General features: G+C 39.9%; 1 pseudogene; it reads left to right on the top strand.

Annotated features, from left to right (window-relative positions):
• Window positions 1–24,892: 24,892 nt before the first annotated feature.
• On the top strand, window positions 24,893–25,673 carry LOC144339459 (large ribosomal subunit protein uL30 pseudogene; annotated as a pseudogene).
• The last annotated feature ends 753 nt before the right edge of the window (window positions 25,674–26,426 follow it).

Below are 26,426 nucleotides of genomic sequence, written 5' to 3'. Positions count from 1 at the left end.
CAAGGGGGACCCATTTTCAGCTCAAATCCATTCAAGAAGGTATTTATTTCACCAAAAAGCCTCAAGATATACCATGCTTTTCTCCTTGTTCCACCACAGGAGACTGCTAATCACTAAGAACAAACAGGAAGCTGCTCTGGAAAGTAAATGTTTAAGTAAGAAAGAGGGAGAGAAAGCTGCAGGGCTTTGTCACCAAAGAGAGAATATGGGAGTTCAGTCAGGCTGGTGGGAAAAATTTTAAGATGAAATTATAGGAATTAAACACAAACCCTCTTGGAAGGCCTGAGAGTTTGCATAAAGTGTTTGGCTGAAGGCAACTGAACTCTCTTAAAAGCTTAGGGCATAGATACATAGGAATATAGAGTAGTTTATCTAAATAGCTTGTTTACTCATGTGGTCCTAAGACCAACCTTTGATCAACCGGGGATGCATAATTGCTCTCTACTAGGGGATCAGCAATCAGGTCAATTACCCTCTAGCAGTGTTTACTCAAGACCTTTGTCATTTAATCCATACTGAATAAATGTGAGCTTTGCTGGTTGAATGGGGCCATGGCTACTACTCTTTATAGCACCTTCCTTGGTATCTGTGAGGGTCCTGGACCCTTAGCCAGACTGACAGGCAGAATATCTGTGTCAGTGTACATTATTCATCCATCATTGGGTCAGTGTCTGAGGGACATACCCCCACAAGAGAAGCCATTTGTGGGCCAACAATTCACATAGTAAGCAGGAGAATTCTTCATGGCCAAACTATTGGCAAAGTCTCTGTTATGAAAGTGTCCCTTGAATATACGTTGAAACAGGCATTGAAAGTACAGGTTCTGGTCCGAGAAAACAGGGCAGATTGTATTGGGATGAAAACAGCTTAAGACTCAGAAGAGTGGATCAGCAGATCACAAATAGTGAAAGAATATTTGAAATCTGGTGTAACAGTTCCAGTGGCTAAGACTTTTACCAGTTCCTTGGTGATGAGAAACTGGAAATTAATGCTAAACCTGTCTCAGCAGATATGGAACTGTGTGCATGCTACTGGAGTTGTGCGGCAAATGCTACATGGTTCTCGTGCCATAGTCATTCTTTTTGATGTTGTTTTGTTTTGTTTTTTGAGATAGAAAGCAATTTGCCCACCTTGGCCTCCCAAAGTGCTGGGATTATAGGCGTGGGCCACTGCGCCTGGCCCCACAGTCACTCTTAATGAATTGTTTGCTGTTGTCATCAAGCCCTGAGTTAAACTGTACCTACAAGTATAGGCCTGGATGAACACATGTGACAGATGCTCAATGCTGAGATACAGGATTACCCCCTCTCCTCACTGGTTTAATGATGTTTGTTTTTCTCTAAGAAGGTACTTGCAATATGTCTGCATGTCTGTTCTCTGCTTAGAAAACACTGTGTCTGGACTCAGCTCTAAGTTCACTTTTATATCTTCTTTTACAGCCAGCATAAATGTCACCCTTTCCCAAGTCTTTCCTGACTCTCCCAAGGAGTTATTTTGACACTATCTCTGCCATCCCATAGCCTTTGTACATACCTCTCTTATAATGTAGCTACTTATTTACCTGCTCTTCTCTCTAGATAAACTGCCAACTACTATAGCTATAGGTTGCACCTGATTCTCCTTTAATCTCCCCCTTACTCCCAGAAATCACCAGCATGCAGTAGGCACCTGTAAATGCTCGTTAAGTAGACCTTGGTCTGATCATCAGGACAGGCAGCCAAGTCTCATCAGTTCTTGGAAGATCTTTGTTAAGGGACAGTTGAATTGCTGTGGGCAAACATCTGGTCTTTAATTATTTAGCTGGTTAAATAGACCGTGATTGTCTCTGGTTGGTAGTTGCTATCTTTTTTACTGGAGAAATCAATCTGCTGATATATCAGTTAGAAGAAAGATAAAGTTATAGATAATGCTTATACATAGTGACCTAGTTGCCAACTGCATTATATAAGCTAACAGTATCATAACACTTTGGCTTAGAAAGCTTATTACCGTTATTATTAAGAAATCATTTGAATTTTTATTGCTGGAAGTACTTCATCTGGAATAAAGGCCCAACTAAAATGAAACAAAATTCTGCCTTTAGAAAGCTATTCAGCTTAATCATTTTGAAGACATGCCAATGGCAAGCTACAAATTTAACTAATGGTATTATGTTTCCTCCCTCTTTTTTCGTTCTTCTTTCTTTCTCTCTCTTCTCTCTCTCTCTCTTTTCCTTCCTCCCTTCCTTCTTTCACTCTTACCTTCCTTCCTTTTCCTCAGATATTTATCGAGCACTTACATTTTGACAAAAATTTTTTTTTTTTTGAGATGGAGTTTCACTCCAGGCTGGAGTGCAAAGGTGTGATTTCAGCTCACCACAACCTCTGCCTGCTGGGTTTAAGCAATTCTCCTGCCTCAGCTTCCTGAGTAGCTGGGATTAAAGCATGTGCCACCATGCCTGACTAATTTAGTATTTTTAGTAGAGATGGGGTTTCTCCATGTTGGTCAGGCTGGTCTTGAACTCCCGACCTCAGGTGATCTGTCTGCTGTGGCCTCCCAAAGTGCTGGGATCACAGGCATGAGCCACCGTGCCTGACTTGACAGGTCTTTTTATGCCTGACTTGACAGGCATAAAAGTTGCTTTCTTTCTGGGGCTTTTCATTTGGAAAAAAGGAGAGAGAAGAGAGAGACTTTGAAATTTATAAAAATGAATTAAGAGCAAGAGTTGGCAGCTAGTGATCAGCTTTGCACCAGTTGAGACAGAAAGCACTAAAAGGGTAAAATGTGACACCAGATAGTAAAATTCATTATTTAATTGCCATAAATCTAGACTGTATTAATTGCTCTTACTATATTCATATTGTATCAAATGAATACAAGATGTGGCCCCTGTCCTTGGGAACTTCATCATTAGAGTTATATCTTTTATGGAAATCTAAGTTCTTTGTCAACATGATGAAAGGCTAGCATTTTTATGTCTATGGAAATGCTGGAGGAAACATGGTTCTAAGGGTTTGCCTTTCTAATCTAGATCAGTAATTCTCAACATGCCATCCGCAAACTTCCAGCATTATTGTCAGTTGGGAATTTGTTAAAAAGGCAAATTATTAGGCCCAAGTCAGAGCTACTGAATCTGAAACTCTGGGGTGGAGTGGGGCAGCAATCTATGCTTTAACAGGTTTTCTGTCTGTAATTCTGATGAATGCCCAAGTGTGACTGAGAACCACTACTCCAGTCCTGACCCTTGATACGCATAGTGTGGTCCCTGGACCAGTAGCAGTCGCTCAGAGCTTGTTGGAAATGTAAAGTCTCAGGCCCCAGTCCAAACCTACTAAATCAGTATTTGCACTTTACCAAGATTCCCATGTGATTTGTAAGCACATTGTATTTTGCAAAGCACTGCTCTAGATTATACCTTGAAGAGCATTGAGTCAGAGCCAGTCTATGACTCCTCCCATCTCAGTCATCAAAGCACTGAAGTAGAAGATAACAGGCTGTTCTTTCCACTTCCCTCAGCACTTGTGTGCCACTCTCTAGAACTGGCATTTTGCAAATTTGGACAACACTGCGGTTTCTACAGAGAAGACTCTGCTCCTGTCCATGAAGACTGGGGGTGATACCACATGAAACATAACCAGTTTGCTAGTACCAACAGATTGCTATTAAAATCATTTCAGTGTCAGGAGATTTCCTGTTTCTTAAGACACATTAGGTTTTCTGTCTGGAGGAGGGGTAATACAATTTCCAACGTAAGTGGGTCAAACAGATTTACAAAATAGTGAGTAATAGGAGAAATTTGGAATTTCTCAGCCTGGTATTACTTTGGTATCAGGAAGGGCCAGTTTAGTTAAAGTAATTAATACAAGATATTATAATTCCTCCCTAATGGATTGGTAAATAGCTGCTGTCCCATGCCACCCCAGCTGCCTAGCTCTTCCTTTGGACTCTCCCTAGAGCTCCATATGACTCAGCAGTCTGCAATCAAGGTATTCTTGCCTGGCACATCAGGAGTTCCTAGGACCTTAAATAATGTGGTTTGCAACTCTTCTGGTTTGTTAGTGCTCTTACCCTACCACTTGTTAGATAGAGTCACTCTTTACTATTTGCAGATTCCATATTTGTGAATATACTTACTTGATACAAATTTATTTGTAACTCCCAAATCAACAGTTGGGATGCTTTCACAGTCATTTAATGGACATGTGCAGAGTGGGTAAAAACTTGAGTTGTCCAACAAGTGTGGTCACAGGCTCCAAGGGTTTAGCCAGTAAGCTCTATCAAACATTTGTAAAACAAGTAATTCCAGTCTTAGACACCGTTTTATGTAAACAATGACTCATTTAATGAATTTAGCATAACTTTGATGTCCAGTCTCCTCAAGTGTGAATAAAAAAATCATGGGAGAATCTTGCTTGTTACTATGGAAGCAAAAATGCTAAGCAAAAAATCAGGAAATTCAATAATGTGTACAAAATGTCACATGAACAAAATGGATTTTTCCCAGAAATGCAAGGATGGCTTAATATTAGAAAATCATTTCATGTAATTCTCCACCTTAATACACTTATGCCATGATCTCAATAGATAAAAAGAACCCCAATAATATTCATCATTTTAAAAAGAAGTAAAACTAACACATCAAGAATAGATGGGAATCGCTTTAACCTAATAAAGAGTAGCCCCTCTACTCCCCCCAGTAATTAAGATGTTGTGACCAAAGGCTTGCAGGAACCTACGCTGTATTTCCTTAGGAGCAATGGTTGAGTACTTGCTAATTGAGAGTTCCAGGTAAATTTATAGTACATAACTACCATGAATAATGGGAATTAACTGTATTTAAAATATCACCTTATGGGTGTGGTTTATAGATATTTTAATCTTTACTCTTGAAAGCTTTGTGAAAAAATGTGAAGAGTGCCATCATCTCAACTTTTCATTGGATTGTGACTGTTTTAAAGTACTTACCAGGTGGGAATGGAGGATGGAATAGTCGAATGTTGCAGAAGGATATTCTCTGCGTGAACGTCTTCATCTTTGCATTCCCAAAGCAGCATTTATTAAATGTTTCCCGAGTATGGTTAATTGATCGCACGTCTTCAAGGGGAAATTCCACCAACCAGTGACATAGTTGTGAGGAGAGATTGGGATCTAGTTAGATCCTTGGCCAGTGATTCTTACAAAATTCTTGACTCTTTTTACTACAAAGTGGATGTCAGGTGCCATAGGGAGAAAGTAGTAGGGAGAGCACAAAGCCCTGAGCAAGACAGACATGTAAACAAATAATTCCCATTTTGTAATCATAGCTATATTTGAATGGTTGTAGGAGAAGCTGTGGGAAATCGGAGGAAACGCCTGCCTTTTCTAGGCGGTTTCATGGAGAAGGAGATTATTTGACTTGCGTCTTGAAGTATGGAAAGTCATTTTATTTATTTATTTATTTATTTATTTATTTATTTATTTATTTGAGACAGGGTCTCACTCTGCTCCCCAGATTACAGTGCAGTTTCTATGTTGTCCAGGCTGGTCTCAAACTTGGGCTCAAGTGATTCTCATGTGTCTGCCTCCTAAAATGCTGGAATTACAGGTGTGAGCCACCAGGGGAAGGAGTTCTTTAGGTAGGCAAGAGGGTGACATCAAATGAGAATTGAGAGGGGGTAGAATTTTAGACAGAGATAGGGGAATTAGCAGAGGAATGGAGTTGTATCCAGCGTGAATGTGTGCGTGTGTGTGTGTGAGGGTGTGTGTGATACGTATGTAGAGTGTGTGGGGTGTGTGTGTAGTGTATGTGTGTGGTGTGTGTGAGGATGTGTGGGGCATGTGTTTGTGTGTGTGAGAGGCTATGGTGTCTGTGAGGTGTACGTGTGTGTGGTGGGTGTATGTGTGTGTGGTATGTGTGTATATGATGTGTATGTAGAGTATATGTGATATGTATGGGAGTGTGTGCATGGTATGTGTGTGGTATATGTGAGTGGGTGTGATGTGTATGTAAAGTGTGGTGTGTGTGTGTGTGTGTGTGTGTGTGAAGGAGGTTGAGCAGATAAGAAGGGGACAAAATGTTGGGGATGGGGTGAAGGGTGATGAGTATCCTGCACAGTCAGGGGTTTGGACTTGATCTTGTAGGCCCCAGGAGAGCAGTAACAGGTTTGTTTAGGAAAGGTCACCCTGCCAGCAGTGGGAAGGAGAGTCAATTAGAAAGTCCCTGTGGTAAGGGTAGTGCTGGTGACAACCCCCTTCACACTGCCTCTCCAGAAAAGTCTCTGTGCTCTTGGGGCCTTGAAAAGCAGACCAACACCTCTAATATGATTCTCTAAATTTAACCTTTTCAGACTTGAGTGGGCATACAATCTTCTTGTTGAAATGCAATTATGGTTCCATAGGTCTGGGTGGAGTCCGAGTCTCTGTAGTTCTAATGAGCTCTGGGTGATGCCAGTGCTGTTGGTCCACAGGCATGCTTTGAAGAGGAAGGCTTCACCCTGTTTGCACACTAGAATAGCCTGGGTTATAAAGAAATATTGATGTCTGGTGCCACCCTAGATATTCTGATGCAACAGGTGTAGATGTAGGGTTTAGGCAGGGCACTGAGAATTTTAAAAGTGCCCCAGGTGAGGGATCAGTTTTTTTTGTTTGTTTGTTTGGTTGTTTTGTTTGTTTGAAATTTTTCAATCCCTTCATGATTTAAAAAAATACATTAAAAATAAATTAATAGAAAAATAAAATTCAGAAAAAAGACTTGCAAATATAAGCCAGAATTGAAAAAAATATTGTTAGATTCAACACATGTGAAATGACTGTGTCAAGTTGCTATACAGGTTCTGTTTGCTTACTCTTCATTTCTGCACTTTTCTTGCTAGTGACCAGTAACAAAGAGTAGACCTACAACAGTCCTTGGACTACACTTTGAGCAGCGTTACAGCACACTCATATCTGAAACCAACAGCCATTCAAGGAGGGCAGAGAATAGGGGATTCATCGTTCCAGGAGGGCAGGAGCAATTGCTTTACCCTGGGATGGCTACTGATGGCTAGAATGGGCCTGATGGGATGAGATTTCTTGCTCACTGTGTTTCCAGATTCTATGGTACCTGGTGAGATCTAGGGCTCTTTAGTGATTCCCTGGTGGTGGTGGTGGTGGCGGTGGCTTTGCCTGTCAGAAAAATCATTATGGAAGAAGAAGGAGGGAAACCTTTTCTGGCTTCTTAGGTCTTTCTCTGTAAATCTTCTCTCCTTGCCTTCAAGTTTTGTTGTAGTATAGATATTGGCTTTAAACTTCCTCCTTGAGAATGGTGACAGCTACCTTCTCCCACACTATATTGTGCAATAAGTCTTGTTATTTTATACAGGTTATTTCTTTTCCATGCCTTAAAATGCTAGCTAAAACCCTTAGCACAATGTTACATAGAAGTAGTGAAAGTGATTGAGTGCCCATGAGTTGTTTCTAACTTCACAAAAAATGCATTCAATGTGTTACCACATTTTTTTCATTTTTTTTTTTTTTTTTTGCTGGGGGTGGGAGTTTGTGGGGGTTACTCCTTATTAGGTTAAAGAAATTCTCCCCTATTCTCATATGTTAGGAGTTTTTCTTCTTCTTCAAAATGATCAGTATTATCGAAGTTCTTTTTTATCTATTGAGATGATGACATAAGTTCATAAATTTATTAAGTGGCGAATTAGAAGATTTTCTAGGCCGGGCGCGGTGGCTCACGCCTGTAATCCCAGCACTTTGGGAGGCCGAGGAGGGCAGATCACAAGGTCAGGAGATCGAGACCATCCTGGCTAACACGGTGAAACCCCATCTCTACTAAAAATATAAAAAATTAGCTGGGCATGGTGGCGGGCGCCTGTAGTCCCAGCTATTCGGGAGGCTGAGGCAGGAGAATGGTGTAAACCCAGGAGGCGGCGCTTGCAGTGAGCCGAGATGGTGCCACTGCACTCCAGCCTGGGTGACAGAGTGAGACTCTGTCTCAAAAAAAAAAAAAAAAAGTTATGCCTTCTGATGAAAGTATTTCTGGGAAAAATCCATTTTATATTTAAATGGATATAAAATATAATTTAAATGGATATAAAATATCCATTTAAATATAAAATCCATATATATATTTTATATATATCACTGTATTTGCTTTGCTTTGTATTTAGCATTTTTTGCTTGGTTAGTAATAAGATTGTCCTGTGACTTTTTTCATTCATACTTCATCATATTGGACATCAAAGTTACGCTAAACTCATCGAATGATTCTCTGTTTACCTGAAAGAGTTTATAGAAGACTAGAATTACTTGTTTCATGAATGCTTCATGGAGCTTGCTGGTTAAACCCTTGAAGCCTGAAGTTTTTATTGTTGGCAGATTTTTAACTAATGACTCAAATTATCTAATTGTTGTAATGTTCACTTATTTTTGTAGTGTGAATACTCCCACCCTGGCCAACATCAAGCTACCAACAGTTGAACAATCAGCTCACAAAATTCCTTAATAATTGACTCAGTAATTGACTCCTGGATTCCTGTCTGAGGTGGATGCATGACACTCATTGATAGGGTTGTATCTTCTTGATTTTTAATTGAAATTGCATTATATTTTTCTACAGATTTATTAGTTTCTTTGTTTTCAAAATTGTTGCCGTAAAATTATACTATTCTCTTGGTATCTTTTAAATCTCTATACCATATTTAGCTATGTCCTTTACATTTTAAATATTATTCGTTTTTTTTCCTTGCTCAATCATGCAAATAGTTTGTCAACTTTTGTCTTTGTTGGTCCTCTCTACTGTATATGTGCTTTATATTGCATTAATTTCTACTTATCTTTACTTTTTCTTCTATCTACTTTTGCTGGGTTTATTCTGTTTCTCTTAACTTCTTAAGTGGGATGCTTTGTATGCCAAGGTCCTGGCAAGAAATAGATGCACACTCAAAGGAAGACTTAAGAGAGTTTAAGGAGGAGAATATTTACGTAAGTGTGTCAGGGTTAAAGAAACCAGTAAGAGGTGAGTTATCCAGAACTAGCAGTAGTAGTAAGCCTCAGTACTAAGTTGTGAGGGGAAGGTAGACTCTTTCCAGACCTTTGATAGAGGGGCTGCTCAAAAAAGCCATGACCTTGGGCTTCTGCTAAAACCACGGCTTTAAGTAAGGAGGGAGCAGATATAATAAAAAACCTTATCGCTCTTTCTAACCTCTTATGTCCTGTCAGTGTCACCCATTGAGTAAACCCAACTGGAAGTCAGAAGGAAAGTAGCTGGGATGATGCAGTCTTTACAGGCAAGCCTTTTGGAAGCACTGAACAATGGACAGAAGGGCAACCAATAGATTTAGAGGGGTAAACTGAAGGTGATCAGCAGAGAGACTTAGCTTATTGATTTCAGTCTCTCCCATCCTCTCATTGGTATATTTAAGGTTATATATTTCCTTTTAAGTACTATTTTAGCTGCATTTCATAAATTATAAAATGAGGTAGTCCATTATTATTCATTGCTGGATATATTACAAGTCCTATTAAGATTTCTACTATAACCCGTGAAGTATTTAGATGTATGTTTATTTCCATACATAAGGGGTTTTGTGTGTTTGGTATTTATTTCTAACTTAATCACATTGTGATCTGAGATAGTGTGTCTGACACTAATTCCTGGAAAGTTTTTGAGACTTTCTTTTCCGTTCAATACATAAAGATTCTCTCTGTTTTTGAAAAGATCGAGTGTTTTGGTTGTAGTATTCTGTATACATCAGTTAGTCCTCAATAGATCAAGCTTCTTATGGTTTATTCCAGTTTTCTATGTCTTCACTGATTTTTGTCTTGATCTATCAATTACAGAGTTGGGTGTATTGAAAACTGTCATTATGGTGATATGTTTTTTCATTTCTCTTGTTTTCTGTCAACCTTTGCTAATACATTTGAAAAATATTTTATTAGAAAGAATTTAGTCAATATTTCTTCCTGGAGAATGCATCTCTTTAAAATATGTGCTGACCATTTTATCTTTTGTTTTTCTTTCTGTCTAAAAGTCTATCTTGATGGACAATAATGTAGCTCTACTAGCTTTATTTTGGTTAATATAATAGTGACATTTCTTTTCATCTTGGCTCTTTCATCTGGAATCACTTTTCTTCTGTAGGATGAACATTCATTACAAATTTCTTTAGTGAGAATCTGTTGGTCCATCTGTTAGGCATTTGAAAATGTCTTTACTTGTTCCTGTTTTTCAAAATGCCTTTCCTAAGCATGTATTTCTGAGTGAACATTTATTCCTCAAGGGAATTATTTTCCTCTTTACTCATTTCCAAGTTTTAAAGTGCAATTTTCCTTGCAATTTCTGGGAGTTTGGATAGGGGGATCACTGAGGGCTAAGTGTAGGTTGAACCACAGAAAATTGTTTTTTGTAAGTCAAAAATAATCAAATATTGGCAATTTCTTATGGCTCAACCTAAATTGTCTGCCCTTATGCCCAAATTGGATACCTTTGGGAAATCCTAGCTTTAGATAGAGGTGTTTGCTATAAGATCATCCATGTTGGTTGGGCTGTGGGTTTTGTCATCTGTCCTCCATATTCTATAAGGTCATGGAAACAGAAAATCAGTAACTTGACCAGGCAAATGACTTCAAGGGAAGAGCCAACTTTACTATTCAGTTTACTTCTTTTCATTTTTATTTTGGCCTCTAACTATTCCTTGGTTTCTTGCAAGCTTATCAATATATTTAAAAGACATTTTGAATATTTTGGTGGCATCATTTAGTTTTCAGTGGGAGTGGTAATGGATTCAGTCTGCCACACTGCCAAAAAAAGAAATGCTTCTCTTTGTCCTTTTTTCTGATACATTTTAAAATTGAGGTATAATCCACATAGCATAACGTTCACTCTTTTATTTATTTGTTTATTTTGAGATGGAGTCTCGCTCTGTCACCCAGGCTGGAGTGCAGTGGTGCAATCTCGGCTCACTGCAACCTCTGCCTCCCAGGTTCAAGTGATTCTTCTGCCTCGGCCTCTTGAGTAGCTGGGACTACAGGTGCACACCACCATGCCTGGCTAATTTTTGTTATTTTTAGTAGAGACGGGGGTGTCACTATGTTGGCCAGGCTGGTTTTGAACTCCTGACCTTGTGACCCACCCACCTTGGCTTCCCGAAGTGCTGGGATTACAGGTGTGAGCCACCGCGCCCAGCCACATTGACTTTTTAAAAGTATGCGATCCAGTGCTTTTTAGTTTATGCACAAAGTTATGTAAACATCACCATTATTTGAATGGAAAACAATTTATCATCACCAGAAGAAACTGTACTTGTTAGCAATCACTCTCTATTTCCCCTCCCCCCAGTTCTTGGTAACCACTAGTTTACTTTCTGTTTTTATAGATTTACTTATTCTGGACATTTAATATTAGTGGAACCACACAATACATTGGTCTTTCGTAACTGGCTTCTTTTATTTAACATCATGTTTTCACAGCTCATCCATGTTGTAGCATATATCATTAATCCATCCATTTTAATGGCTGAATAATATCCATTGTATGGAGACACCACATTTTGTGTATCCATTCCTCAGTTGATGAACATTTGGGTGTTTTCTACTTTTTGTATTTTATGAATAATGTTGCTATGAACACTTGTAAACATGTTTTTGTGTGAACCTATGTCTTCAATTCTCTTGGGTATATACTTAGACATGGAATTGCTCACTCATCTGAGGTCATAAAAGGGTGTCTTAAGATAAATATCTACGTTCTAAAATCGAATTGCAAGGACTTGCTTGAGAGGTAACCTGTGGCCTTGATGACTTCAATCCCCCTGGCTTCCTTTTGCCCACTTCAGCTTCCCCTCTTATCCCTGAACGTGCTGCTCCCTCTGCTGGGAACACTTTTCACATCCTCCTGTTACTTTACCAATTCCTGCTAATCTTTCAAGTCCCAGCTCATATGTCATTGCCTCAAGGAAGTTTTCTTGACACCCCAGATGAGGTCATGCACCTGCTTATGTGAATGATTTGGCATCCTCATTGTCTCTTTTTAGTTATTTTCTTTTTGTAATTTTACATTCGTAAGTGATTATTTGATTTCACATCTGTGTTCCTTATTAGATTGTAAGATCCATAATGGCAGGGAAGATGCCTGCAGTTGTTCACCATTGTGTCTCTAGCACCCAGAACAGTCTTGGGAATTAGTAAGCTTTCAATAAGTATTTGATGAATAAATAGATGCGGTGAAAGCTGATTGTAAAGATGCTACATTAGTTTGCTACAGCTGCAGTAACAAAGTGCCACACATTGGGTGGCTTAAACAACAGAAATTTATCTCTTCACAATTCTGGAGGCTGGAAGTCCAAGATCAAGTTATCAACAGGGTTGGTTCCTTCTGAGAACTGTGAAGGAAGGATCTGTTCCGGGACTCTCTCCTTGGCTTGTAGACGGCCATCTTCTCTTTTTCAATTCACATTGTCTTTCCTCTAACCATGTGTCTGTATTCAAATTGCCCCTTTTTAGGAGGAGAAGAGTCATATTGGTTTAGACCTCACCCTTGTGATATTTTTACTTTATTTCCTCTGTAAAGGCCCTGTCTCCAAATAGTGTCGCATTCTTAGGTACTGAAGGTTAGTACTTCTACACATGAATTTTAGAGGGACACAATTCAACCCCGAACAGATGGTTATAGACTACTGCCTTTAATGGCAACTGGAGTTTGAGGCTGAGAGGGATGGCAGGTTCATGACAGTGTGTGTTTCAAAGGAACAAGTGCCAAGAGGCATTTAGCTAGCAGTTGGTAGATCCAGAATGCAAAATCTTTAACCTAAAACAGGTTTGCTTATTTCCATGTTTGGATCTTTACCTACTGTGGGATAATGCAACCCTTTGAACATACAGGATTTCAAAACATATAGGTCTAGGGAACTTTTCTGCATTTCTTACATAATCTGTACATAAGGGGTTTCATGGTAAAATATATTTAGGAAATGCTTCAGACACACTTTGCTTTCTTAGAGTGTTATAAGGCACAGTGAAATATTAGAGGTGCTGATAAATCTTGCAGTAAAGTGAATTCTTTAATCCAGTATTTCTTGAATTTATTTATTTTTTTTACCAAAGAGTCCCCTCTTGGTGTTAACATGCTGTATCATTTGTCATTTATTATGTAATTTATTTATTTTGAGATGGAGTCTCGCTGTGTTGCCCAGGCTGGAGTGCAGTGGTGCGATCTTGGCTCACTGCAAGCTCCGCCTCCTGGGTTCACACCATTCTCCTGCCTCAGCCTCCCGAGTAGCTGGGACTACAGGCGCCCGCCACCGTGCCTGGCTAATTTTTTGTATTTTAAATAGAGATGGGGTTTCACCATGTTATCCAGGATGGTGTCCATCTCCTGACCTCATTATCCGCCCACCTCGGCCTCCCAAAGTGCTGGGATTATAGGCATGAGCCACTGCCTCTGACCTATTATGTAATTTATTAACTTACTATATCATTTGGTCAGATAGGTTTGGGAAATGCTAGAGTTTCTTCTGCGAGTGGGAGAGAGATGCTATCCTTGGTGACCACCTTTCCGTCTTTCCTCCCCTTATAAGAGGGTGATTACCTCTCTATATCTCCCTCTTCCTGTTTACATGTCACATTTAGGTTTTGTATGAATATCAAAAGCCCTGGCTGTGGCTGCTGTCACAAAAGATGAGAAGGTGGCTGTGTTTTCTGGTGTAAGTTTGTTTACATGGAGCTTTACAGGAAATATGCAAAGAAACCCTCCCTCATTCCACTGCTCTTAGAAACACTGTAAGCCAAACATAAGATCTTTTCTGGGTCTCTAAGTGCCTCAGCGATGATTTGAGCAGTAGTCATGCATCTGTTGCAAGCTTTTCTTTGTTAAGATCCCAATTTTAAAAGTATCAACAGTATAAAATATCACACTTGAGTGGGAGGCTGATTTTAAAATGGCAGATGAGATAATAAGATCAGATTGATGTTAATTCCCTTACTGCGAAGCACACAGACTTTTGTGAGAACTGAGACCAGACTTATTCTAAGGCATCTGCTTTTTCCCACATTCCTCCCACTTGAGACTGAGGAGGCAAATTGCTTGGGGAAACCCCTAGTCACGCACCTGTAGCCTCTTTAGAGATGGATAGAGCAGCACGTAGGTGAATGGTATTAGGAAGCAAGTGAGTCACTGCATTTTGGCATCATAACTCATCACTGTCTGTGGCAGAGCAGCAATAGTCATTTTCCTTAAGCAACATCTGGGCATGACTGCATGAAGTTACCCGTGGGATAACAAGAAGGCTAAGGAAAGAACATGAATTCTCTGACCTTCATCCTAGGAGCTCAGTTTGTCTTTGTTTTAGCTCTAGAAGTACAGCTCTAACTAAAACCTCACCTTGCCTGGTCTAAAGGACCCCGGGAAGGCCACAATGGGCCAAGGGGCCAGTTGAGAAGTTTAAGGAAGCTCGGTGGTGAGTTTGATGCCAGGAAACAGAGATGAGGTTGAATGAGCAGCCCTAAAGAGTTCTCTTAGGAGATATTCTTCAAAGTCCATTTGGCTGCTGTAATTCTGAGGTTCTTTATCCTAGAAATAAGTCGAGCACTCTGCTAAGTGCTTTACCTGCACGTGTTTTTTAATCCATAAAATAACTCTGTGATACATGTTCTGTAATTATCCTTATTTTATAGGTTTTGAAACAGGTTCATAAAGGTAAAGCCACCTGCCCAAGATCATGCATCACTAGGATTCACATCCAGATCTGTCTGACACCTGAACCCCTGCTCTGTACCACCATGTTGCCTAACATCATGAGGGCATGCAGCATATTATGAATGGAAATGCACTTTCACAATCATCTCCCGCCATCTCTACTATAATTGTGTTAGATAAGTTGAGAAGGTATGATTATTCCCTTAGTGCAGAAGAGGAAATTGAGGCATAGAAAGGCTAAGTGACTTGTCCAAGGTCCTGTAGTGATAGGTGGTCGGATCAAGGGCCCAAGTCATACCTTCTCCAAGTCCAGTTTCTTCCCACCCCATGCCACTCTTTGAGGTCTGCTGTTTTACAGCCCCTGCTTCTCTAGCCTGAATGTGTGGTCAGGGTTTGTGGTGAATGTGAAATTGAGTCAGAACCCAGTTGATTATGGAGAGTACATCATAATGCCCTTAGGATGAAAAATTATCGTAATTGTTGTTTTTAAACACAAGACTCACCTAAAAACTTTCCATGAACAAAATCTACAGTTTAGTTTGAAATATAATTGTTTCAATGACCTGTTTCTTAACTCTCCTCATTATAAATAACAGGAAAACTATATGTAATAAAACTGACAAAACTGTAAGTTGCCTAAACAAAATCAGTTTAAAAAAAGTGAAGTTTTTACTTTATGATTGCTTAAGGAGCCTGAGGATATGAAAATGGCAGAGGTGGAAGAAACAAGGGCTGGGAGTTAAAAGGGGGTGTTTGGTGGGGAAGAAAAAACAATGAATTGCAGTGCTTTGAGTTAAGAGCCACTGAAATGAAGCGGTATAAATTGCTCATTAAAAAAAAATTCTTTGTGAATTAAACTTTTGAGATTAAAAAAAAAATTCTGACAGATTATAGCCTGATCAAGGTGCTCATGCTCACCTTACCCTTAATTTTTATCAAATTATTAAAAATTATGTATAGATGACATTAAGATGTCTGAGATTTGATTCAAAATAATCCAGTGGGCAGGATAAGTAAACATGATTGGCCACTTGTTGATAACTGCTGACACTGGCTGATGGGTACATGGGAGTTCATTATATTCTCTCTAGTTTTATTTGCTTGAAAATTTCTACAGTACAAAGTTTTTTTTTTTTTTTCTTAAAGAAACTTTATTTCTTGTAGCCATCTAGTGCCATCTATGGGTTGTCTATGGGAACTGGCCTTTAGGAGAGGAAAACCTGCTGAATCGCTAAGTATTGTGCACAGTAACTAAGAAGTGAGACTCTTGGCTACTCAGTTACTTCGAAAGACCAAACTGTGGGCAGTTGACGGGCTTGCTTCTACTTTTGGAGTCACAGAGTTGGGTATAGGTATGAAATCTGAACTTTTCGGCTGGGTGCGGTGGCTCACGCCTGTAATCCCAGCACTTTGGGCGGCCGAGGGGGGCGGATCATGAGGTCAGGAGTTCGAGACCAGCCTGCCCAACACGGTGAAACCCCATCTCTACTATAAATACAAAAATTAGCCGGGCGTGGTGGTGTGCGCCTGTAATCCCAGCTACTCAGGAGGCTGAGGCAGGAGAATCACTTGAACCTGGGAGATGGAGGTTGCAGTGAGCCGAGATCGCGCCACTGTACTCCAGCCTGGGCAACAGAGCAAGACTTTGTTTCCAAAAAAAAAAAAAAAAAGAAAGAAAGAAAGAAATATGAACTTTTCATGTCTTAGTCATGTAGTCATCTGTAGAAACAAATAGCATATATAAGCTTTTTTTTTTTTTTTTTTTTTTGAGAGACCTTAGAAAATCATCAGTTTGGAGGGTCACAAAAATTGTATGATAACTTCTGAAAGTAGAAAATAATATTTTAAAGAAATTGTTTCTGCACTAATGTGTTTCTTCAGAATCTGTACCAATGATAGATTTTAGAATTCAGAGCCTCATGGGTTGAACTTTTGTTGTCTAATCGTCCCTTGTTGATTTGACCCTCTTCTGCCCAAACAGCCAACTTGCAGATTAAGCACCATTTTAGCCAGGAAAGGGATGGAAAGATAACCACTGAGTGTCTATTTTCTCCTGCTTTTTAATATTTTCTCATTTAATCCTCACAAACCCTCTGTAACATTGGTATTGATATTAGAGTGCTGGGGCTGCCATAACAAAGTACCACAGACTGGGTGGCTTCAGCAACAGAAATTTATTTCCTCACAGTTCTGGAGGCTGGAAGTTCAAGATCAAGCTATCAGTGGGATTGGTTTCTTCTGAAGTCGTTTCTCCATGGCTTGTAAATGGCCATTTTCCCCATCTGTCTTCACATGATCTTCCCTCTATGTGTTTCTGTGTTCTAATCTCTTTTTCTTATAAGGACACCAGTCCTATTAGATTAGGGCCCACCTCAATGATCTTATTTCATCTTAATTACCTCTGTAAAGGCCACATTCAGAGGTACTGAGGGTTAGGACCTTAATACAAGAATTTTGGGGGGACACAATTCAGCCCATAACAGTGTTATAATTGCTACCTTTCTTTTTTTTTTTTTTTTTTTTTTTTTTTTTTGCCAGTGATAGAGTGAAGACTTGGAGAATTTCAGTATCCATGCCCCCAAATCTCATAATGTGGAAGTGGCACGGTCTGGATTTGAATCTGGATTACTCTCACACTCCTTTCTCTCCCACACTGCATGCTGGTGTCCTGTTTACCCCTTTCTGCATGCTAGGAGACACTTCTTGTCTCTGACTTCCTCTTGGTGGAGCTGAACAGCACCCCTCAGCTCTCTGTTGCTTTGAGAACAAAGGTTTTTGTCATTGCTTTTATTTTAGTAGTAAATTAAGGTTTTAAACCTAAACATTTAAATTCAGTTATATTTATTTCAATAGTAACTGAAGGTTTGTACTGCTCGTTTTTCCTGGGAAATAGACAAGGGCTAACCCAAATACTAAAGTAGTAGACGTTTTTGTCCTGATTTCCTTGTCTGTTGTCTGGGTTGTCCTTCTTGGCTGGCTCTTCAGGAGCCCTGAGCCTTGTTCTCTTCTATTTTTATCCTGCAGATAAGCTGTTCCTCAGTTTCCTCCTCCCTTCATTTGCTCCATCTGTCCATCACCCCATCTTCCCCTGATCTCTTCCTTTAGGAAGATGTCTAGAGCCAATTCCTTATTGCGTTTAGAAGGCTTACTTTGAGCGGATTAGCAGTGGCAAATCAGTAGGTGATTCAAAAGACTCTCAAGCTATAATTTACATCTCAGGAAAAGCCTGTTAGCTTGCCCAAAGCTAACAGCCAATCAGTGGAGGAGCTGGCAGTGCAACCCAGATGTCCAGAATTACCTCATTCAGAGCTCTAGTTTGTCAAAGTTATTTTATTGCGCGAGTCCAACCATCCAACCAGGCAGCCTCAGTTTCTAATTGCCTTAGAATTGCTCATATGGTGAAACAACTTTATATCTAATTTAAAATTCAAAGGTCTGTTTTTATTTGCATTAGATCTCAATCTACAGCATAGGCTGTATCTGGTTTTACCATCCATCCCTCCTGTAACGCAGGCGCTCTCCAGAGTATCAGAATTTTCAGTGGTGTCTGGGTGATGCCCAAGATTCATTGAGCTGGCCATCTTAGGCAGCTCTCTATCGCATTTAGTATTATGACAGTATCTATGTTTTGGTTTGGTGGATAAAATAATAATGTATTTCATGTAACCTTATTGGTGTCTACATGAAAGCAATGCCAAGTGTCCAGTTTCTAAAAATGATGAGCAGAAACAGATGAGGCAGGTGTCTATGGAGACTTTGTCTTGTCCTTGAGTTCAAAAAGGTTTGAGAACCATGGTTTCAGATAATCCTAAATAAAGTGCAATATTCCACAGCAGTTGTGTAAAGAGGAAATGCACCCAATCCACGACTTTACTGACATCATTAGGCAAACGATTATTGACCAAAAGCTGTTTAGGAGAAAACTGAGCATAAATCCTTATACTGGCCAAGGGAAACCACTTTTAGCTGTACATGGCAGGGAGGTATGAGTGAATTCTACAAATCAAACCAAATCACGCCAAACAAACAAAACACTAGTACCTAAATCTGAGAATTTGAGAGCTGTCAGATAAGGTGGTAACCTACAAGATATATTTAATAACGAACAGATTTGAATATACTGACATTTAAAAATAATTTTTCTTATTTGCTCTATGCTTTTCAAGAAAATTTCTTATTTGATTGCATATATTGTAGAATTTGGGAATAAACTACTTGTTATTTTACTATATGGACATATTCACTGCTACTTTTTGGTTACATTCTCTACCATCCTCTGTATCTTGTTCACTGATTGTGTATAGACAGTACATATTTGCACACGCACCATGTGTACCACATATGCAGATATGCTATGTAGTTAGTGGCTACCACACATACATACACACATACACATCAGGATTATATTGCACGTGCTATATTGTAAGCTTTTCTCACTTAAATATATAATGAATTCATTTGCATGGGAACAAATAGACTTATACATTAAAAAGTGCCTTATGTTCTAGGCCAATTTGTAAGCACACAGGCTGTAGAAGATGAGACCCATATTACTACTGAATTTCCACCCAGCCGGCAATATCCATTGCTTCTCTACATTGGATTTAATTTTTTATAGTTTATCATTTCCAGATCGGTGTTCAGGGTTTAGGTAGCTGGTTGATAGAGAAGTATAGGCATTCCTTGTTTAGGCAGGGGATGAATTCCTGGAACTGGGAGACCAACCAAATGAGCAAAATGAGCAAGAGGTAGTGTTAGCAGAACATAACCTCTCTGAAGGTGCTTTTCTGTAGTTGATCTTGTAACTACCCTAAATTCTTTTTTTTTTTTTTTTTTTTTTTTTTTTTTTTTTTTTTTTGGAGATGAAATCTCGCTCTGTTGCCCAGGCTGGAGTTGGTCACTGCAACCTCTGCCTCCCGGGTTCAAGCAATTCTCCTACCTCAGCCTGCTGAGTAGCTGGGATTACAGGCATGTGCCACCATGCCCAGCTAATTTTTTTTGTATTTTTAGTAGAGACAGGGTTTCACCATCTTGGCCAGGCTGGTCTTGAACTCCTGACCTTGTGATCTGCCTGCCTCAGCCTCCCAAAGTGCTGGGATTACAGGCATGAGCCACCATGCCTGGCCCTTGAATTCTTTTAAAATCTCCTAAAGTTAGGAGATGCCTCAGGCCAAAGTTTTTAAGGCTATGATTCCCTCAATTTTGGTCATTCTTCCCAAGCTGCAGTGGTAATGCCCTGACTACTTTTGACAGGCACCCTGTTTTCTCTGCCGTTTCTCTGAAGGCATCTTGAACTGCTTTAAAATTTGTGTTTTAATACTCAGTGTGATAATCCTCCTCGCCACTTTTGAGTCACTTTCAGCACAATTACTTGCAAACTTTTTGTTATCCATCAGGAGTCAAAAACCTTCACTGGAACAGAGCATGAGGGCAGGAAGAGACAAAGTGACCAAAGATAGTGGTGTAACAAAGGTTTTGGAGGGAGCAGTTGGAGGGAGCAGTTCCCTGTGGGTGCAGGCAATGAGTGGGCGCATTGTCTGTAAAGAGCTTAAAAACAGTAATAAGACAAAAAATTGATCTGCTTTGTTATTATTGAGCACCAGCAATTCTAAGTGATGTCAGTGATAGAATTCTTCTCTGTACCTCAGCTGACTGTTCCCATCTGCTGCCGCTCCGGGAATACCACTGCTGAGCAAACACTAGATTTCCAGGCTCTGTCCACAGTGAAGGAAGCACAGTTGAGTTCATTAGTACTTTCCGGATGAGAGCATTAAAATATCATAGCCACATGTGGCTGTTTACAGTGATATCAATGAAAATAAAATAATGTTACAAATTCACTTCCTCAGACATATTTTAAGAGTTCATTAGCTCTATGTAAGTAATAGCTACCATACTGGACAGTGTAGACATAGAATATTACCATCATTAATGAGAACTCTAGGAGACAGTGTTGCTTTAGACTCTACCAGCAGTCTGGTCATAAGAAAAACATATATTAAATTCACTGCTCAGATGTACTGTATATAGTAAACATTATTGTATGTATTCCATATATACAGTCATAACATTTATGAGAATAAATAGTGGCATAACAAGTCAGCATTTTATGGGGCAGCATTAAATGATATAGCATCTTTGCCCATAAAAGTTGGAGAGTAGTTTAGCCCAATGTTAATATTAAATGCCCACTTTGTGACCAGATACTAGGCTAAATATTGGAGATAGCAGAGTAATTAATCGAATGCCTGCTTAGGAGTAGTTTAGATCTAGTAGGGTAAACAAAGAGGTAAACAAATATTACATTACAGTGAGATAGTTATAATAATTGAAATGTGTTTATAGTATGTGATCAGTACAAAGGAAGGCTTAATAAGCCATCTCTACCTTGAAGGTGGATGTTGGTATTTCAAGTATGTGTGGGAAAGGGCAATATGGCAATGTAATTGGAGAAATGAAGACCTAGGATGGTTTACTCACAAGGATCAATTTAGCTCGGGAATAAACAAGGTGGTTTCCAGGCTTAAGGAAAAGGGGTGAGCTGTACTGCAAGCACTGATGTTGTTAACCTGGAGGATGAGTTAGGATGTCAGGATTAGAAATGTCAGCTGAGTTAATGTCATAGAATCACAGTGTCATAGAATCATAGAAATCATTGTATGAAGTTTGAATTATGAATAATAAGTATGAAATGAATTGCAGATAATGGCATGCTAAGACAGGGAAGTGGGGAAGAAGTAATAAAGGGCAAAGTACAGCAGGAAAAAACAAAGAAACACTATTTGACCCAACGTTGAGTCCCATCTAGAGTAACATTTGTGCTTTTTGCCATAATTAAACCAGCAGAGTAACTGGAGCTCCAGAGTGGGGGTAGTTTTGTCAAACCCCGGCCTTCTAGGGACATTGGTGCCTTTAAAACACTTGCAGGGTAAATATAAACAGTACTTATTGCAGTGAAGAATTACCTAAGGAGCTTGTTAAAAGAGATTTTCTGGGCAAGTCCTCACTCCACTTGAGTATGTTTGGGATGAGGCCAATAATTTGCATTTTTAACAACCATCCCAGGCATTTCTTATGAAAGTGGCCCCACTGACCACAGTTGGAGAAATACTAGTTTATTAGAACAATGAAATGGGAAAGAAAGAAGTCAGAACATATGAAGACTTCCTGGTCACTTCCCTTTCAAAAGAAGAGAAAGAAAATGCAAAGTGAATATTAGTTTTGATTTCCAGAGAAATTTTCATCTAAAGCAAATGGTAAATGGGTTCCAGACATTGGTTATTACATGTGGAAATGAGCTGACCCCATTAAGAATAGTAAGAGAGAAATAATTGCTTGCACTTTAAGATTTATTTAATTTGCAACATAGGTTTATTAACAATAATTTGTTTATTTCTATAAATTGGGAACAAGGCTAGGGTTTGTCTAGCCACAGCTCTGGGTGAAATTCTAAGCACTTAGTGAAAATCAGGTCTTTGTTGTAGCCAGCATGCTGCCTCTCCATTAGTTCTCGAAGATCCTTTTTAAGTTCCTCTCAGGAATGTTTTTCACTCGAGATAAAGGGGAAGCTCAATATCCTCCTAGGTCACCATTATTGATCTGCCCTAAACTTTCTTTCTTGCCAAAATGAAGGGCTCTGCATCAAGGGATCTTCATGGAAGAAGAGCTCCTCTCAGCAAGCTGGGCACAAGATGGCTGGTGCGGCTGATGTTCTCTATCCTTGGAGATAGAAGAGAGGAGAAAGGGTAACTGGGCTTCTTGGAATAGAAGAGAGACAAAGTCTAGGAGAATGTGGTAAGGTGTTTTGAATCTCTGGGGCTTCCTTATGTTTGATCTGGGCATTCTTTATAACTCTAATTTGGTGATAAAGTCCTTAAATGGGTAGTGTTTGGTCCTTATTGGATGGATGGCATGGGCAAGGGGGGCCTGGGGAAAGGGAAGTCTTGGAGAGAACTCTAAAAGGAAATCCATAAAAGAGGGAGGAGAACAATGTCTCTCCCAGAAGCCTGCTGGAAAGGAAGGCTGATGGAAGGTGCCTAGAGATAAGGTATTGAGTCAGAAAAGGTTAAACAGAAGAGTGCCTTTTGTAAATGCTGAAAATCTCATGGCGGCTCATTGTTATTGCCCTGATATATAGTTTCATCTTCCTCATTTGCCTGGGACCAATATGTCTGAGCTCTCTCCTCCAGGACAGGAAAGTAACTGTCTAGTCATTCTGGGGACTCGAAAACATTGCTACCAAGTGGGCCTCCTAACTACTACTGAGCTGGCTAGGCAAAAAACTTTCTGGGTGATGGTAGCCTTGAGGTTTGGCTACATTCACCCTCCCGTGACTCTGCATAGGATTGGCTGGAGGCTGAGGTAGATGGATAGACTGGGGAAATTCAGGGCTGATGAGGAGGAAGCACAATGGATGAAGGGTGGAGGGGGAAAAGGTGATCAGGAAGTGGGAAGAGTCTAGCTTGGGATACCTGTTCTCAACGGATCACCTTTGAGTCACTTCTTTCTTCAGCCTGCAGTGTTGCAAATAAGCCATCTGACTCATAATGTGAAAACCTGCATCCTTCACCTGCGTGATCAACAGCAATAACAGAGGCCACTGGCCCACAGGATCACTGCTGAAGCAGTTTATCTTCTCTGAGTTTTTAGTTTGAGGAAACTCTAACTATAGAACAAAACAAAAAGTCTCAAGAAGTGCTATTTATATCCCTATGGAAACACTCTCATAATCTAAAACAGTGGTTTTCAAAGCATGTTTCCTGGACCGGCAGTATTAGCATCACCTGGGAAATTGTTAGAATTGCAAATTCTCAGGCTCCATCCCTGACCTACTGCATCAGACTGTCTGGATCTTAGCTGAGAGCATTAGCCACCTGAAGAAAATGTTTTCTCAAAAGTTCTGTAATCCTTATGCCCCTTAGCTCTAACTAGGTTACTGTTTTGGAATTTTTAGGAATTTAGGAAAATGTTTTGAGTGTGCCTCCCGCCTCTCACTTGGAGCACACAAAAGAATACCTAGTGAAGCAAAAAACTCAATACTTCTATCTCTTCACCCATGGCATGAGCTCTGATTAATATATATGTTTCTTTTCTTTTCTTTTTTTTGAGATGGAGTCTTGCTCTGATGCCCAGGCTGGAGTGCAGTGGTGCCATCTTGGCTCACTGCAGCCTTCGCCTCCCGAGTTCAAGCAATTCTCCTATTTCAGCCTCCCGAGTAGCTGAGATTACAGGCATGTGCCACCACACCTGGCTAATTTTTGTAATATTTTTAGTAGAGATAGGGTTTGACCATGTTGGCCAGGCTGGTCTCAAACTCCTGACCTCGTGATCTGCCCACCTTGCCCTCCCACAGTGCTGGGATTACAGGCGGGAGCCACCGCGCCCAGCCCCTATTTTTTTTTTTTTTTTATTAGCATGGAAAATCCATAGCAAAATTTAAAGCTGCAGATGCCATGTTAAGACTAAGGTCTTGCAAAATGTGTATCCTTACAGGATGTGCAGGTATCTTTGTAAAATTCATGGAAAGAGAAAGAGAAAACAAGGCGCACAGGCACAGGCTCCAGAGAGGCGGCGACCCCTGCTGCTCAGCCTTGTGCTTTCCCAGGTGCTTCCATTACTCACCCTTAATGATGGTGGTTCTTACAGTGGCTGTCCCGGCAGGCCTGCCTCTGACTTCCTGGTGCACCATCATCTGCTGCTGCCTTCAGCCACTGCCATATTTTATTCCTCCCCCTCCATTTCTTACTTGAGTTGAATTCAGGTGAGGTTGCTAGATTTACCAAATAAAAATACCGGAAGCCCAGTTAAATTTGGATTTCAGATAAACATTGAGGAATTTTTATAGCATAAGTATGTTCCATGCAATACTAGGACATAGTTATACTAAAAATAATCTGTTATTTGTCGGAAATTCAAATTTAAGTAGGTGTTTTGTGTTTTATCTGGTAAGCTTATTTAAGGAAAAGGAATTACCATTTCCAGTTGCCTGACTCAGGAGGGGCATTTTCTTTTAGAAAGGAACACATTTTGCCGTATAAATAAGGACAGGCTTATCTGCATACACCTGTGCTATCTATTAAGCTAGTCACTAGCCACCTATTGAGGACCTAAAATGGGACTCGTCTGAATTGTGTAAATACCGAGTTTTGAAGAATTTGTGTGAAAGAGACTATAAGATGTTTCAATGTTTTTTTAACAAATAGGTTATATGCTGAAATGATTTTGGAGGTACTGGGTTAAAAAGTATTATCAACTCTCTTTTCCGGCTGGAACCATGGAGGGTGTCGAAGGGAAGAAGAAGGTTCCTGCTGTGCCAGAATCCCTTAAGAAAAAGTGAAGGAATTTCGCAGAGCTGAAGATCAAGCATCTGAGAAATAAGTTTGCCCAAAAGATGCTTCAAAAGGCAAGGAGGAAGCTTATCTCTGAAAAAGCAATATATCACAAGGAATATAGGCAGATGTACAGAACTGAAATTCGAATGGCGAGGATGGCAAGAAAAGCTGGCAACTTCTGTGTACCTGCAGAACCCAAACTGGCGTTTGTCTTCAGGATCAGAGGTTATCAACTGGGTGAGCCCAAAGGTCTGAAAGGTGTTGCAACTTCTTCGCCTTCGTCAAATCTTCAATAGAAACTTTGTGAAGCTCAGCAGGGATTCAATAGCATGCTGAGGTTTGTAGAACCATATATTGCCTGGGCATACCCAAATCAGAAGTCAGTAAATAAACTAATCTACAAATGTGGCTATAGCAAAATCAATAAGAAGCTACTTGCTCCGACAGATAATACTTTGATTGCTCTGTCTCTTGGTTAATATGGCATCATCTACATAGAGGATCTGATTCATGAGATCTATACTGTTGGAAAAAATAACTTCCTGTGGACCTTCAAATTATCCTCTCAACAAGGTGGAATGAAGAAAAAGACCACCAATTTTGTAGAAGGTGGAGATGCTGACAACAGGGAAGACCAGATCCATAGGCCTATTAGAAGAATAAACGTGCCTACCACGATTATTTTTTCTAATCTTGTCCATTAATAAACAGTACCTGCCCTCAAATTGAAAAAAAACCCACAAAACCGAAAAGTATTATTAAGATTAATGTAGTCTGTTTCTTTTTCCTCTTTGACTGTGGCTGCTAGGAAATTTAAGATGGCATAGGTAGCTTGCATTCACAGTCCACATTCCATGGCCACTGGACAGTGCTGGCCTGGAGCCGGAGCCAAGTCAGGGAGACATAATGACCATCAGGCCAGGAGCAAAGTGCCAACCTTTCCAGAAAGTGTGAGATTCTCCTCATTATAAGCTTGTGGCTTAAGTGGCTGGGGGGGTACAGATTCCTTGAATGTGGTATTTATTCACATAGTTTTCATTTTCTGTCCTGACAAAAACTTGGTGATGTTTGAATGATTATAGAACAAATGGGATTGTGGTTTATGTTTCCTATTACGCATATTTGGCAGTTGAATTATGACATTAGATTGGGACATGGTGAGAGGGGGCAGGATACGGGGTAGGAGGAGGGGAGCAAGTTACAAAAGGCCCTAGTTCCAGGAAGCTGGGCTGAGTTGTTCTGTTTAACTTCTTCTTCCTTTTATTCCTATGGTTTTATGATTGCAAATTGGCAGTGGCAGGGCAGCTCTGACTATATTTGCTAGAAGCAGATGTCCACATTAATTTAGATGTTTAGGGATTGAAAATCATAGAGGGTGGCACTAGGAAATATAGAAAATGCCAATGAAAATTTTTGTCAGGCAATTAAATCTTTGCAAGTCCCCTGACTTCTGAAAA

This window comes from Macaca mulatta, chromosome 2 (assembly GCF_049350105.2).
Source record: "Macaca mulatta isolate MMU2019108-1 chromosome 2, T2T-MMU8v2.0, whole genome shotgun sequence".
Lineage (NCBI taxonomy): Eukaryota > Metazoa > Chordata > Mammalia > Primates > Cercopithecidae > Macaca > Macaca mulatta.
Note: the sequence above shows the minus strand (reverse complement) of the source record. Positions and strands in the feature narration are given on the sequence as shown.